This window comes from Aquila chrysaetos, chromosome 2 (assembly GCF_900496995.4).
Source record: "Aquila chrysaetos chrysaetos chromosome 2, bAquChr1.4, whole genome shotgun sequence".
NCBI classification, from domain to species: domain Eukaryota; kingdom Metazoa; phylum Chordata; class Aves; order Accipitriformes; family Accipitridae; genus Aquila; species Aquila chrysaetos.
Window position 1 is genome coordinate 73,355,205 of NC_044005.1, and position 13,850 is coordinate 73,369,054.

Below are 13,850 nucleotides of genomic sequence, written 5' to 3' on the forward strand. Positions count from 1 at the left end.
GCTGGAGTTGCTGGAGGAAATTGTATTGCCTCTGACAAACTCTCAGAAGGTTGGACTTCTGGTATTGATTCCTTTTGGCCTTTTGACCTGAGAAAAAAGATTTGGGTGATTTACCTATACTCACTGAGCATATGCAGAGGTGGAAGCATGGTTGGGATGGTTGGAAGCGTGCTACATAGAGCACTGTGGCACTACAGTCTGAGCCCTGTAGAAGTCTATCATTTTCTCTCCTGAGCAGGGCCCAAACTTATGTAAAACTATGTACCTTGAAGCAAAAGGAGGACGATGACACAGAGGTCACATGTTGAAATCAATGGTGCAGTTAGCTACTCCTGGTGAGTGTAGTTGTTATTGGTGCTACACCCTTACCTTGATCTAGCCCAAGACTGGAAGATGCGGTTTGCATCTTTTGTGTGCTGTGGTGACTACAGATTGGCTTCATCGCACCTAACTTCAGAAGTTAAAAATTAACTGTCTTAATCCAACCTAGTCATGCAGGTCTCCCTGTGTAGATAATGAAGAGAAACGAGATGCTACAGGTTTCGATTCCTGATTCAATCACAGGCACAAGCTTCCCTGCCCTGTCTCATCATCGGGAGCACCTGGTTTTCCGGGATTTCTGTGCTGCAGCAGGGTGGGTGAGTGCAGCTGATTAAGCATGATTAACCTTGCTTATCGCGCTGTTCAAAGTGTCCTCCTGTGCAGGAGCCAATCTTCCCCTGATACCAGGGCTGGAGCTGCTCTTTCTATTGACACTTTATGCTCCTCGCATGCCTTGTCTGCAAAAAGGGAGGCTAGACAAGGCAAGGAAGTATGGAAAAACCCTTGACTGTTAGGAACGTATAAAAAGCAAAGGCTGGCACATTCACCCACAAATCCAGGAAATAGCTGCACGGTTTTAGCTGCACTTGGTTTTGTATTTGGGTCAATTCCAGTCATGATCTTGGCCAGGAACTGTGTCTGATTTTCACACATTTTTTGAGCCTCTGGAGTGTAAAATAAATATTTTAAATAATATTTATCTCTGTGTTACAGGTCTCTGACCAAAACGATACCCACAAAATATTGCTTTCTGAAAACAGACCTTAGCTGCAATTAGATTTATTTAAACACTTTCAACATCTGCACTAATGACTTATTTTAAATAAAACCCATATTTCACACAGATAATCTCAGTCTCTAGCTATGCCAAATTCAAGTCACTTTGCATGCACAATTTTTCTGTTTTTTTTATCTTAGAAGGCTGTGGGGGAAAAGAAATGTATTTGGAAGTTTTCTTGTTAATAACTGGTGTTATCATCTGGAGGGCACTGGTTGTTAGCAGTTTCTTTCTGATCACATAATGTGTTTATATAATATCAATATTAACATAAGATTAGTTGGAAAAAAGTGTTGCTGAATGACCGTTAGTGCAAATTGAATTGTTTGTACTAGAACTGTATGAATAGCATATTTGGTGTAGTGTTAAATTGGACTGCTGAGATAGGGGAGACATTAGCAGAGATCTGCATGTGAAACTCAGCCAGAGTCTGAGTTTGCAAAGGTCTTTAACTCACGCCGAGCACAAACTGGACTGTGCTTTGAATGTGAATGTTAGAAAAACTCCAGACATTACTGCATGATGGTAATATTACTAATTTAGATCCTAAAAGAGATTTAAGCTGCTCTAAACCAAATCAAACCATACAATGTAGCAGACCTGGATACTCTGGCCTTCAGTCCTGAACACATATTTCACATTACAATTCATACTCTGCTGCTAGAGCCTACAGAGACACTGACTGTCACTTAGAGTTTGTTTTTCCTTCTCCACCTTAATGCTGCAATGTAAGTTGCAGCAGTGCTTTGTCATGTTTTTTCATTTAATCGGTGTTAGTGAATGTGAAATTGAACCGGTGGTTTGTTCCTTTAACTCACTTAATAGCTCTAAATAGTCTTTTTGCCATAAAAGAGATTGCTAGTACCAATATGCTACACCATAGGGGTTTAATTACCCATTCAAAGAAGAGTGACTAATTATCACTTTCTGGTTATTATCTGAAACAACGCCCTATGTATTGAATGCTGTCTGGATTCTGTTTGTTTAGTTGGTTTTGGCTTCAGTTTCAATAATAGAGAGCCTAATTCTTATTTAATGCCAATACTCACTTTCAGGTAGGTTGCTTTGCGGTGTAATGAAGAAGTGATTTATAGTAAATGAGAATGAGGCTCACCACAGCATGTGCCTTACACAGATCTTTCTTTAAAACACCTAATACTGGTCACGCTTTCGCTTTAAACTGATGTCATGGGTAGGTAACTTTCCTGGGTTCCTCAGCATTTGGTTGTGCTGATATTCAATGTAGTTCTACCATTTTGCATTCCTCCTAAAAGAAAAAGAAAAAAAAAAAAAGAAAAAAAGGAAGTTTGTCATTTTAAAGTATTCCACAAGTAACTTACTGTTTGATTTGGTAAAACTACAAAAGACAACAACAGTCTATTCTACACCATTTTAAAGGCATGTGAATTTTTCACTATTTTGGGGCTCAGGTGATAAAACCTCATTTTTTAATGCTGATTTTGAATGTTAGTTTTGGGAATCAAGTGTCTGTTGGAAGCCAGAGAACAAGGGCTATGAAGAATTCCTGTACAAAACACAAGGGTAAATGAAAGTGGTGGTTAAGTCAATATTTTCTTTATTTTTCTAATTTGTTCAGTCTATAAACATAATCCATGAAAAACAGACAAAAATCTTGCCCTTCTCACACAAGAATTCCAGTTCATAGTTACGATTATTCTGTATCAACAGGAAATTAGGATAAGAGAGCTGAGACTGATCATACAGATAAAATTTGGATCTATTCTGGGTAGAATTTCATTAAATAGTAGGCAAATGGAGACGAGAAGATCTTAAATTCATTTGAAAAGAATTTATTTTTAGCGATAACGAAGCAGTGTTGTACTACATATGTTCATATTTAATTTCCTATTCGGCTATGATAACCTGGAAGCACTCTATGGCATTACTAAAATCTTACTTTTGCATACCTTAGTTTCTAATATTTGTGTTTGGCTTTAGTTGGTTGTTTCTCTCACTTTTAAACTCTAACATTTGTGAAGGAACATTTTCTCTGATGCTGCTAGAGCCATACACCAAAGCCCACCCACAACAGAACCCTTGGACAGTAATCTTCAGCTCTTTATGACTACTCACAGAGGCATATGTATTTACAGCCCTGGACTAAAAGAGGGAAATTGCCTGTGATACATATCCTCTGTGTAGAGAGGAGAGGGGGTGAAAAATGAACTGCTGAAGAGAAATGTAAGATGCAGGTCCAGGGACTAGAATGAGATGGGGAATGTCTACATCTGGCCAGAAAATGGGTCTCAGATGCGGGTTACTAAGGCAAAGAAGAATACCCTGCTCTGAATTGACTATATGGCTTGAGGAGCTTCAGTTTAAGGTTTGGCTGGCCCTTGAAAGAGCGGTCTGACAAGACTGGGGGCTGTACGAGGAGCAAGAACAAGCTTTTCTCCTTGCTCTCTGCCTGAGTTGGGTGACATGCCTATGTCACACTCCTCCCTGGCCAAAAAACTTGCTCTGTGGAAGCCGGGCTGGACCACTGACTTCCAGGCAGCCGGGGTTTCTCCACCCGAGCTTCTGCTTCCCTCCTCACGTTTTTTTTATTTTCTTGGCTGTAGCTTTCAACCTGACCAGGGCACCTACCTGAGGTGGGGCTGGCTGGCTTTTGCTCCCTGGGCTATGCTCTGGGGTACGCTGCCTGCCAAGTGCTTGCAGTGAGTTGATCTAACACAACAGGGACCTCTGAACGGAGCCCTGAGGCTCTCCTGTAATATTAATCCTAAAACCAACTCATACATGGATAAACTTTAAAACCAACCAAACAAACAGAAAAGCCATTTCCTTGGTTCTGCTCGAATCCTGCTTCGCAAAGGTGACAGAACATACAAAAGAGCCAGCAACACATGAGAAAAACGTCCTGAGGAAGAACAGAAATCTCCTTTAAAAGCTTTGCATTCAGCAAGTTGCTGTTTAGTTCCTGTGTGAACAATTAATCTTAAAACAAATATTTGGCCAAGGGGGATTGAGCTCCGGGAGGTTTCATAGCTAACTAGGGTTGAATGAAAACACACACTGCCTGACTTCTTCAGGCCAGTTTTCCTTTTTCACCCTCTCCATAAAAATAACTAAAAAAAAAGTATCTGTTACAATGACCCAGGTTTTGCCATTCAAACCTCCCTAAATTACAGGCTTTCCCTCAGAGACCATTTTCAATGGGGTATATAATGCATGGCTGTGTTACACCCTACCACTCTTTGAGTTCACTATAACTGGTTATTACTACGTTAAAATGTAGTGGTCTGGTTCAAAGGCTTTTCTATAAATAAATATCTTCCTAGCTGGGCAGATGACTGTCCCTACCAGCAGCTCCTGTGTTATCGGCTCTCTAGTTTTTAGCTCTCAGCTAGGCATGGCTTGGAGCTGCTTTGAAAAGTCTGAATGGCTGGCAGCTGCAAGGTCTTGCAAAACCTGCTTAGGATCAGATTGGAAATCAATAATGTTATTGCATTGCTGGTTCTTATTCTGCTTAGTATTTCAATGGGGGTATTTTTTTAATTTTCTGTTACCTACACTTCCTGAGTTGTATTTCTTTTTAAGGGACGGGGGAGGAGAGAGGGCGTGCCTGTTCTGCTTGGGACACAAATGTTGTACGCTAGGTTTGTGCTGTCATGGATGCCCTGTCCAAATCAATGGAGAAGCTCCCATCGGCTAGAGGAAGGCTAAGGTACTACCTCAACAGCTGGTAGATGCCACCACGTCTCGGCTGTATTCTGGATTATGCTGTACGTATGTGTACTTAACCCCTGGAGGATGGTAAAAAGCATAGCCGAGGGTTATATAAAGCTCCTGTAAATGGTGCTGTGCTGTGCCCCAGCAGAGCCGTGTGCTTTCCCTGCCTATTGGCAGCTCTACCCGGAGCAAGAGCTCAGGCACCCGAGAGCCTCTTCCAGTGGAGGATGAGTGCTGGCTCCCTTCCCCTGCCTGAAATCATGCCCCCTCGGAGCCTCCTGGGCCATCTTTGGATAAAACGTAGTTGGTGCCCCTGCACTAGCAAAGATAAGTGAAACAAAAAGCCCCTTAATTGAACAAATTGACTGGGGCAATCCATTTAGACTGCGGGGTCTTTAGGGAAGAGGCTCGCTTGTGCTGTGTGTAGTAACTAATGGAACGGGCTTGTGATTACTGCAGGCTTCCTGGCTCTACAGTAATACAAATAATAAAGGGATAAAAAAGCATAAACAATATGTGGCACTCTTGGCAAACAGTGCTTTCCATTTTCAAGGCACTGTAAAAGAAAAAAACCAACCTAATTCCTCCTTCGAGTGCTAACTAGCAGTAGTATTCACCTCATGGATCCAAAAACTGTAAGCTGGCTCTCCACAAGACTATAAGTATTGGGAGATTTTTTTAAAAAAACTAGCACATTATATGGTGTTTGGATTGGTTTTGGTTTTTTTTTTGTCTTCACATCCTAATTTTTAGGCTTTATATTTTCAAAATTTTGTCCGCTATGATGGGGAAGGGGAAGGGGGATCCAAAAATTTTTCATATAATTGCATAACTCCAAAGGCTGAGTCGTTATTGAAGCATGAAATATTGCATTTAAATAATGAGAAAGAAAAGACACATCATGGTTAGGGAAAGAATACAGTACTACTAGCCGTGTGAGATCGAAACTCATGAAGCATATCCTAAGAAATCATGGGATTGCTTTAAGATTTCATGAGAATCAAAAGTTTTTTTCTTTTTTAATTGCCTCAGGCTTTCCGCAGTCACTTCAGACTTTCAAGTGCCCGTCCAAAACCATGAAAGCTGGCAATTTACCTCTTTTTAATGACAGACAATTCCAGTAGAGGGTGCTTCTTGAAAAACATTGAATATTGGAAAAATTAGTGACACTGAGATCACCATGATTTGGTGGTTTCAGGCTGCTCACTCTGGGCCTCTTTTCCCGCAAATCATACTTCCTTTCAAGTTGTTATGAAAGAATATCATGGCAAAGAACCTTTAAAAACAAGTTATTGCTTCAAAGGATGCTAAGAAAAATCATATATCGCAAGTCTTTAGTGGGCTAGACAGAAACTGTCAAATTGACACTAGAGTTCAATGAGAGAGACAAAAACACAATGTTTTTTTTTTGTAATTGAACTTTGAGTACAGTTCTGTATATTTGTTTTTGAGATTTTAACAGGCTGGGGTTTTTTAAATGCCAAGTAGGAGCTTATAGCTAGTGACATCAACTTCTAACATAGTAACTATTGTACTTCACTCCGGTTTGTATTGCTCCAGTGATGCTGCATAAACTACTACAGGGAAGGCAGCTTCCAAGGAACAGGAGATTTTAGCTGCCCCTAAATTACTGGAAATGGTGTGCTTATATGACTTAATAACAGGGTATGCATAGAGGAGATGTTTCAGCAACTGCAATCTGCTGCAATTATAGCAGATACGACTACACCAGGCAACCAATTTAAGTGAACGGCATTCAAAACACAAAGCCAGACAGTCCGTGGGGAATTTCAGCTCTTTTCTTCTGTAAGGACTAGTTTTCCCAGACATCCATGGCCCTCTCCCTCCTCTCTGGCATTTCTTTTTGATCTTGGTGAACCTGTCCCGGCGTATGGATGAAATTTAAAACTAAGGACTTGACCACTTGTGGTCACTGAAAATCACAGGGCATTTGTAGTAAGAGCAGGGTTCCAGCTCCGGCGTCACGGACACATTTCGCTGGGAATAGCAGCATTTTGGGGCTCGTGTGGGAGACCCCTTGGGTCAGGGCTCTCCAGGCTGCCTCTGCCCCATGCTACAGCCTTACAGACCCAGCACAGAGGGGAGGGAATCTCAGCCACCCACCCACCCACCTGGGGATGCTCTACTGAGCATGGGCCATGTGAATTTGGCACAATTATTGACAAATGGTCATCTCTGTGCAGGTGTACATAGCCACTAACATTTCCAGTTCTGCAGGAAGGAAAGGATCTCCTGTGCTTACAAGCTCCTTAAACTTTAATTTCAATAACATTGACCAGAGCCTGTATTCAATGAATGGCACGATATTTTGTGACTAGGTTACCAGCAAAATATTTTTTTCCACTATTGACACTGCCTGAAAGCCTGTATATGTCTGAACATGACAGTGTTTTTGAAAAGTGGTTTTGTGATTGTTTTAAATTTTTTTATTTTAAAAATGAGGTGTGATGTTCTATTTTTTTTTCTGCTTATTTTGCCTACTCTTGCTTTACACATGAACAAAAAATTTTTCACTGTGACCTCTCTGCATTGGTGAGCATCAGGAAAAATGGATTTTCTCACAGAGAAAAATTCTGAAATTTCTAACTTCATGTGGCAATCATAACCATCCTTAGCTTTGAATATTTCTAACACATTACTCTACTCTACATAAAAAATCCATTTCCAAATCACTTATGAGGAGCTGATTTATTTGTCCATGATAGTGTCTAGGCATTGTCCATGAAAGTGTATAGGCATAGGAGAGAAATTTTATGTGAAAAGCATTACCTTGTTTTAAGTTGTGAATAAGAAAAAAAAAAAAGAAAGAAAACCTTAAAGAAATATATGTTTTGACAGACATCTACATATAGTTCAGAAATACTTGACAGCATCTTGTTCAAATTTCCAGAAATGTCTCTGGGCTGGGACCAGATTTAAAGAATGTTTAGTCCCCAAAGTAAATTGTTTTTCCAGAAAGTTATGAGTATGTCAAAAAAAAAGGGATTATTATAACAGTTGCTGTCAATAAGAAAAAGCTAAAGTATATTGGTCCCTTAGGGGGAAAAAAAGCCATATACTACATGATTTTGCTACTGCATTTAACAGGTGCAAGGCAGGCGTTGGAATTCTGTGTAGTTCTTCTTCCTTCCTGAGAGCTGCAAATATTTTTTTTTATTTTCTCTGCTTGTTTTTTTATTGCAAGATTGTATTTTCACTACTGGAATTTCCTGCTTATATGGTGACATGCAAGCCAGGATATTCTTGGCTGTTACCAAACCTTTTGATTTCTTGTTGGAGAAGCCCAGAACAAATAGCAGTTAGAGGCTGCTGATGGGCTGCTCATACCTTTGCATTGCTTCCTTTGTGAATTTATGTCTCTTCAATACCATGATGCCCGAAGAAAGTCAGACTTTTCCTACTTTGAATTAGATTATTTTCTTCTTGTGAGATATACAGTTCCTTGGTAAACTTAGCCATGTTGCTATGCATTTGAGTTTTGTTTTCCTCTTCTGGATAAAAATTAGCTCCAGTGAGATCAAAGACAACTTCGGCAGCTCAGAGAAAAAGGTAGCACTCCCTTTTTATTTTCTCCCATGTTTATTTTGCTGCCAGCTCTCTTTGAAAATGGCCCTTTTTGCCAAGGCAAGAATTTTGCTAAATGAATTAGTGTTAATATTATGTCTTGTTTCCTTGCACAAGTGGAACATGAAAGATGGGAAACACTGAAGTGAAAAAATAACAAGAGATAAAAAGCAGACCAGTATGAAGAAAAATGTGAAGAGTGGCCGAGGTACGTATCACACACGCTTCAGCCCTTCAGCGGCAGGCTGGCCCTTGAAAATCCTCCGATGGACCTGCCGAGGTGCCAGACCTCAAGGCTCTCCCTGCAGCCATCCTTGCGGCCCTCCAGGCTCGACTCGGGGGATTTTGAGGAGTGAGATTCACCGACCGCAGTGTCGCAAATTTGCTATGTCAGGCTGGAGAGGGGTGAACGAGGCCTCACAGGTTCCAGCCAGAGCTTTGTGAGAGCAGAACAGGGACCAAGAGGCACATATGTTTCCGTCTCTGTTCCTGAACGGGATGCTGAAGGAGCTGAATTTCCTTCTGAGGGGCTTGCCGCCAGCTCCCATTTCATGCGCCTCAGTGAGACCGTGAGAGCTACAAAAGCTTGGACCACTTCAGTCAGGTCCTCATCCTTCAGCCTGCTGCTAGCCAGAAAGTAATAAATTAGACATGGCTAAAGACGGGATTAGATGACAACTGAGGACAGGAATCCGTCAGGATCCTTTGAAAGCTTAAAAATATGCTAGTCACTACTGAGGGCTGCAGAAAGAGCTCGTCGCTTTTTAAATCCTGAAAACCTGCCTACGACCAGCATAAACTACATGCTTCCTCTGTGTGGTAACTAGCTGAAAATCACAGGCTAGCACAAAAAATGCAAGGTGGGGTAGTCCAGCCTCCTGCTCAAGGCAGGAGATTGCTCAGGGCCCTGCTGAGTCCAGTTTTGAAAAGGCTTGGGGATGGAGACTCCAGAGCCTCTCTGGGCAGCCTGCCACATTGCTTGACCACCCTCATGGCAAGGAATATGTTCAGTCAGGATTGTTTAATAACTGAAAAATGTATTTCTCAACTAAAGAAATTTTATGCAAAATGCCTTCTTTTGGGGTGTGACATTTTCTCAGAAAAGACAGTCTCAGAAAGAGAGTTTATTTAAAGAGTCAGAAATAACTATTTTTAATCCAGTGGATATCTCCTGGGCATGAGTATAAAATGGCTTTACACTTCCATTTTCTTCTAGGCATCAAGTTTTCTGGTCGTGCTACATGACCCATGGTGTAATTCTTATTGTATATGTACTTCCCTTATTTTAGGGGAAGAAAACTGTTTATGACGCCAGAGGAGTCATCCACAGTTGGAAATGGGAATGTAAAACACTCTGTAACAACTCTCATAAGAATTTCTGGCATCGCTGTGAATTCAACTGCTTTGGTTGTTGGCCCATATGTGAATGCATGTATGTGTGTAAATCCACACATATATACATATGTGGCTGCACATCCACGTATCTGTAGATTCACATACACATATTCATATATATGTGAAAACACACACACGTATATAAAATGCTTCTTTTGGAAAAAAAACCAACACAATTTGCAGCTGGCTGTGAGTAGAAACTCTGTTTTCTGACCTTTAGCATTATTTTCCCTACAGCCTAGTCATCCGACTAGATGCAATGATACAGTCAGTGATCTAACACCTGTAATGATATGTGTGCTGAGAGACCCGTTGCAGCTTTGGTCTTAGCTATTCCGGGAGAGCTTATTTTGGGCAGTAAAGGCACCCTGGGCAGACCCTGAAGCTACCAAGATGGGTGCCAGTGTCACCTGCCCGCCACAAGACAGGGCAGGAGAGGCTGCCAGGCAGGTGGTGAAGCGGTGCCTGGGCAGCACAGTGCTCCACAGACCCGGGGAGGCTGTCTCTCTCTCACGTCGGCATGAGGGCTGTGGGAGATGCTTTTGGTATGAATCACCTTGGCAGGAAAATTGTCAGCCGAAGGGAACGTACTCAGAGAAGAGCCACACAATAATTAGAGGTGTGAGTGTAACGACTTCGTGCAAATACATACAGAGAATAAAGACATCTTTGGTGTCACGTCAAACTTGGAAGCATGCGGTGGCATGAGAGGTTATAAATAGGAGCACTGGGATGAAAACGGAATGGCGCTGGGCTGAAAAGGCTCCCGATGCTGGGCACTGCAACCTAGGCCGCTCCCACCACCCTCTGCCACCGCTCCTCCTTCTCCCGCCTTCCCTCGGCTCGCAGTTGCGGCAGCATGTTTTGGGACTTGACCACTGCGGGCTGAGGAACAGACCGGCCTAAGAAAAAACATGCTTTTCTTTTTTTGGCTGTGTTTAACCTGACTGGTTTGCCCACCTGGCCCCTCTGGGCAACCGCACAAGCGGTTGTGCTGGCAGAGGTGGCAGAGGAGCGTGAAGCGGCGGGGGCAAAGCCTGCATGGGCCAGTCTGCAGCCACCCACATGCACACACATTTTGCTCTCCAGCTGGCTCCCGAGGAAGGTGGAAACCTGCCATGAGGAAAGGAGAAGAGTATCTTGCACAGTGCTCTGCGGAGAGCAGTTCTGTGCTGAAAGGATGGAGATGAGCATGTAGATGCTGCTTCTATACTTTCCTCTCTTTGTTGTGCCTGAGCTGCTTTGAGCTCCCTGACCACCACCCTGAAACCACAATTTATTCTTGACTGAAGAACAGTGAAAACAACATCACCATTTCCCAAGAAGACTCCCGGCAATTGTATTAGTTCCATCTGATAAACAAATGAGTATACATAATTTCTCTCCTTGTCTTTCCATTGTTTCAGCCAGAAAGCATGTGCCAGAAGTGGATGCTAGACTTAAAGCACTGACTACCTATAACTTGATCTCAAACGCTGTCTTCCTCTTTGTTTTGCAAAATGGAAACAAGTTCTGATTTATCATCAGTTGATAGTTCAGTTGGAAGTGGAACAAATTAAATTGAGTAGGGACTGGTTTAATTCTGAACAACACTGTCCGCTCACTGTTTTGAAAAAGTTTTGCTAGTCCACTTAAAATGCTTAGATTAACTGTCTTTATTCTTTCCATCCAGGCAAATCCTTTTATAAGGCTAATGAAACCTCATCCATTGGTCTGAACGCAGTCGTGACCTTATTGCATATGACCTGCAGCCCTACAATATCATAGTAGTGCAGGGAAGGTAAGTTGATATTAATTTATTTTTGTGGTGTTATTAGATAATTCTGATATACTGAAATACTAAAAAAAAGTTCCTCACCTCTGCCTAAAAGGATAGACAGTAACTTTCTGTAAAACTTGTCATCGATGATATGAAATAGCATTGCTGCTTGTCAGGAAAGCTAGTTTAATTTCTGTGGTTGAATGTTATAATCCAAGGGCAAAATTCTGTGTTTCTAATGGGAATTAAAGCTGTATAACTAAGAGCACGAGGTGGTCCCTAACAGCAGAATCTGGACTATTGTTTTTTAGATTTATGTAGTGTTTTATGCCTATCCCAAATGCTGGCTGCTGGTAATTTCTGCCGCTATTGTTGCTTAAGGTCATCTATAAATGCAAAGTGTTTCTCAGTGCGTACTTGACAGCAGTAACCTAGATAAATATTTTCATTTACATAAACATTGTCTTAACAATTCAGAAACTGTAGTAAATAGTCTCAAATCCCAGAAGCCATCTAGACAGTGCAAGAATTACATTGTTTTTTGAAAAAGATTGATGTACTGTATTATTTCATTGGTCACAGTCCAACACAAGAGGGTGGACTGATGAAAGAGATGCTTAACACATCCAGGATTTGTGTTTCTTTCTTTTTTCTAACTCTGCTAATAGATGAATTTCCATTTGTTTTTCAAATTTTTATGTACCCTTACGCAATAAAAGATAATCTAACTGGACAGGCACAAACAGTGGAGACCAACTGGCTTTTAAAAGCAAATCGAAAGCCAAGAAACCTCTCTATAATTGCCACGAAGTACTAAAAAAGAAATGAAATTACTTTCTGCCTACTTGAGAGCACAAACACCGGTATTTTGTTAAAAATGAATGCCACTCAGAGCTCCGTAAGTTCACATGTGAGTAGCCGCAATCCTCTGTACTTTGTTGTATGAGCTCTTCATGGAGAAAATGTACTCCTGCAAGACCTCTTGGACTCGGACAGGTTCTTCACCCATGCAATACTGCACCACGGGCCTGTGCCAAAACCACCCAGGCTCCAGGCATTTCAGAGAGGCTAAAGCTAACACAAAATACACTAAATATGGTGTGGGTTGTTTGCATTTGTTCTCTGTAACTAATATCTTGCAAGATCAACCAAGAAAGAGACCCTTTCTGTACGCAGGCACTTTGACTCCAAGGATTTCGCTTTGTTTCAAAAAAGCGCGTGTATGTGAGCAGATCCAGAGAGGCCTTGGGTCACCTCCAAGGCCATTCCTGCTTGTTGCTTACGCAGCATGAGCCGAGCGCTGCTCTTTGCAGCTGGACAGGGCTGCCTCCTGCTCACTGTCCCGCCTGAAGCCTTGTAGATAATGAGCTTTAGGTGGAGTAGATGTGGCTGAATATATATCTCCAGCACAGGTTCACTGACATGCAGTCTTCCAGTGTTGCCATACCAGCCCAAGAAAGAATGAAATAAATATAGGGAGGTGAATATGCCCTACTCGGGATACTGGTGTCCCGTTAGAAGAGAGATCCAGCATCCAGCCATCGATTGCCATTGCCTCTGCATGTATTATCCAGACCTTGTGCTCTGTGTAAGTTTTGCAGCCACAGCATGAGTGTGTGTTGGAGCAAAGCTCTCTGAGCAATTGCATTGTTGCTGTGATCTGTTGATACTGAATTTCAACAGCTAATCCTTCTAATCCTCAAGCTATTATTTTAGCCAATACTGTAGCTGTTCAGAATTAGCTGACAGCATTTGTGTAGTTCACACTTAATTTAAATAATCATTGTCTTATTACGAGTCTCCCATATGACCAAATTACTTGACTCCATATGAACACATTACAAATTCACTCTAAGTATGGGTCTGCAAGCACATGCACACATATATGTAGCCATCTGTGCATGCGTCTGTTTTACATGTTTGCATTATAATTTAGAACTGACTAATGGTGTTTGCTGTTCAGCTTGGGGCACTTGAAAGAGACTTTCTTTTCAGGAAGGACTGATCACCCTACAAAAACCAAGCCCTCCGATAAGGAGCTCAGATTTTGCATTTGGATCCATTAGTAATTTCTAAAAATCTAGGGCAGATTTCCTTACAGTCGGAGGTTCTTCTGTGCTCTGTCACGGCCCACAAACTGGGATTAAGCGGGGCCCTGCAGGAGTTAGAGGTGCCTTGTCTCTTCTCTTCCTACTGGGCTGGTGTTTATCAGTTGTGATGTGATTACAGGTCTCAGGAGCCCAGACAACCATTTTATAGGTCCATATTTTGCCAGCAGAAAGAAGCAACACACATTTCTTTTTGCTTTCTTAATCTATA

The 13,850-nt window shown here is 41.8% G+C and overlaps 1 long non-coding RNA gene across 1 annotated transcript; it reads left to right on the forward strand.

The window, feature by feature from the left end:
• Positions 1-532: 532 nt before the first annotated feature.
• On the forward strand, positions 533-12,993 carry LOC121232540. The gene is made up of 3 exons (XR_005931159.1): positions 533-634; positions 11,445-11,552; positions 12,968-12,993. It is a non-coding gene; the product is annotated as an uncharacterized LOC121232540 (long non-coding RNA).
• Positions 12,994-13,850: the final 857 nt, after the last annotated feature.